Raw genomic sequence first — 3345 nt, 5'->3', positions numbered from 1 at the left:
CGGTTTATTTGGGGACCTTCTTGGCCAATGTGCTGAGCTGCCTTTTCATTCCAAGGTTCATTTCTTCACTGGGCAAGGACCAGTAGTCTAGCAGCAAACTCTTACCACAGCTGGGAGTCCAGGAAGACCAGCTCCATGCCTTGCAAGATCCCCCCCCCCAGTGATTGACTGATGGGCCCACGGACTCCAGCTGGAAAGGCTGAGGCTGCTCAACAAACTATAGGTTTTAACAGGTTTTCCGGGGGTTGGGGCTGTTGTGGTGGCCCAATGCAAAAATCCTGAGGATCCATGGGCTTTTACCTCCCCCCTCCCAGGCAGCCTCCTTTATCTCTCTCCCGATCCCACCAACCAGCTGTTTCCTTTCAACACTCCCTTCCCTCGTTTGCCTTAGTGTTTTTTCCTTAGCTGGAGCAGTATTTTGCTCCTCCTTTTCTTCTAATTTCTCTCCTTATAGCTTTAGTCTTCCTGTTTCCCCCCTTTGCAAGTTTGCTGTCTTTACCTCCCCCCTCCCAGGCAGCCTCCTTTATCTCTAGCGTCTCTTATCACTCTCCCCGATTGGCAAACGATCAGCGGCTTTGTTTCAACACCCACTTCCCTCTTTCAAAAAAAGAGAGCATGATCTGCTTTTTGCCCCGGGCAATTTGGCTCCAGGGACCTCCGTAAGACGCACAGACATTTCCCCTTACTTTTTAGGAAGAAAAAAGTGTGCCTTATGGAGCAAAAAATACGGTATAAGCCATGTTAATGGAGAAATCCGAGGGCTCCCTGGACAAAAAACAAGGACACCAGCCAGGAATACCAGAGCAAAACAGCAGCCAGTCGGCTTGGTCTTTATTGAAGACTGTTGCCACAGGACTCCCACCTGCCACCAGGTGGAACAAGATGGAAGCCCCAAACAAAAGAGCCCCCAAATTTTTGTTAGCTGCTAATCCCCATGTTACACCCCCCCAAACTACATCACTAATACATCATGGTTACATTGTGAAAGGGGAGGTCTGGTGGCAGGAATCTGAGCATCCTGGACCCTGCCCCATGGTTCCCCTTGCCCTCCACCAAACACCCATCAAGTGAAACAAGAGATCTTTACATTTCCCTGTTTCCCAGCCAAGTTAAATCACTTGGTCATGAAGCCCACTGGGTGACCTTGGGGGCCAGGCGTAGCTTCACAGCCTAACCTACCTCACAGGGTTATTGTCAGGATTAAATCAGAAGGGCAAGACCCATGTGACTCCACCGGGAGCTTCCTGGAGAGAAAGATGGCATATTAATGCCATCAAGGAATTTCAGCAAGGACAAATGTCAGGTTCTGCATACAGGCAGGAATAATCAGCAGCAAATATATAAGATGGGTAAATATTAAAAGCACAATAAAACACTGACCATTAGAAACCTTTTGGTACAGGGCTGCCTTCAGGGGTCCCAACACTCATCCCTTTCTAGACATGACCCAGGAGGAACAGAACCACTGCATAACAGTGCCCCCAGCTCCCAACCCCGCTAGACGGTCCAGAATGATACCATGGTCAATGGTTACAAAAGCCACTGAGAGATCCAGCAGAACCAGAAAAGAGTTTTCACCTTTGTCCCTAGCAAGCCAGAGATCATTGAGCAGTGCAACCAGAGCGGTTTCAGTTCCATGATAGGGCCTTAATGACGACTGGAAGGGATCCAGATGGTCTGCTTCCTCCAGATGTGCCTGGAGCTGTTTAGCGACCACCCGCTCAATCACCCTGTGCGCGCGCGCGTGTGTGTGTGTATATATATATATATGAATGAGATGGGGAACACCTGCCTTGCCTGTAGTACATGTAAAAAGGATCTAGGGCTCTTAGTAGATCACAAGCTTATTATGAGTCAACAGTGTTGCACTAACAAAGGTGCCACTGGAATTATTAAAAAAGATTTATTCATCTTCCATCTTGTTATTGATTATGGCACCAACAAAGCTCTTCTAGACTGCATCAACATAGAATCATGGAATGATGGAATCAGAGAGTTGGAAGGAACCCTGAGGGTTTTTCTAGTCTTCATTTCCCTTGCAATGCAGGAAAGTTATGTTGTGTGCAGGAAGGGAAAGGAGGTTTAACCCTATTCTCAAAAATGCAGCCTATGCACTTTGCTTTGGGTGGTGTATTTTGGATTTCCTTCATCCCTTTTGCTAGCTGCCAAAGTTCTGGATCTGCTCCATCCTTTTCAAGCTGGAATGGGTGCAGAAGAGGGCGACCAAGGGTTTGGGAACCAAGCCTTATGAGGAAGAGTTGAGGGAGCTGGGGATGTTTATCATGGAGAAGAGGAGACTGAGAGGAGATATGATTGCCATCTTCCATTATCTAAAGGGCTGCCCCATGGGATGGGGACAGGCTGATGGGGCGGTAATTATGTGGCAAAGATCTGTCTCCTTTCTTGAAAAATGGAACAATTATGTTCAACTTCTAGCTGGGAGGAATTTGGGCTGTGTTATGTATCTGTGTAAATAGCCTGGCCAAAATAGGTAGCCACTAACCATTCCAAGTGAGTCTTGATGAGTTCTGGAGGCATCATGTCTTCCTGGGGCTTTGTTTGGTTTTAAGCCTTCAGTGAGATGTTTTATGTCATTTGGGGACACCTCTCACCATTTAAGTAAATTTGACGGGTTGGTGTTCATACCGGCCTTATTTGGGAGCCTTGAATGATCGCTAAAAAGCTTGCTGTAGTCTTCAGCCCTTTCCAGGCTGGGATTATGGTATCATGTGTTAATTTCACATATTTCATTCCACAGGACACCAATTCCCAAAATTTGTCCTCCCTCCAGTCAGCTGCTTCTTGAGCCAAGTCTTGCCACAGCTGTCTTCCCAAGCCTATCTTTTGCTTTTTTTAAATGTTCTTATATGCTATCCTGTCTTTATTGAGTGTCCCAAAAGTTAAGAGTATTTTGAAAGAACCCCGGTGCTCTAATAGATCCAGCCAGCCTTTTCCTTGCATTTCTGCACTCTTGTGTCAAACCAGTATCACTGTTCTACAAGATCATTTTTAGGTTCTTTGGTGTTGATCAAGAAGGGTTTGATTTCTGCTGTTATTTGCTGGTAAATCTCCACCGGGTTGGACGAGTTTCTTTCAAGGAATTTGCATAGACACACCCGATATTCAGAGACCAGGGTCTTTAGGATGTTGTCACTTAGTCTCAATGACCATTTCAGCTTTTTTGCACCCATAAGCTCTCTGGAAGTATCTGTTGGCTCGGGGGGGGGGGGGAGAGAGATTCTAACAGGGGGTAGATTGTAACTAATAATGGGAAATGGTTGCTTTCTGCTCTCTGGAGCACCTCAAAAGAATTCACTGAGTGGAAAAGAGATGGTGACACTATGA

This window comes from Podarcis raffonei, chromosome 13 (assembly GCF_027172205.1).
Source record: "Podarcis raffonei isolate rPodRaf1 chromosome 13, rPodRaf1.pri, whole genome shotgun sequence".
NCBI lineage: Eukaryota > Metazoa > Chordata > Lepidosauria > Squamata > Lacertidae > Podarcis > Podarcis raffonei.
This window is presented reverse-complemented; position numbering follows the sequence as displayed.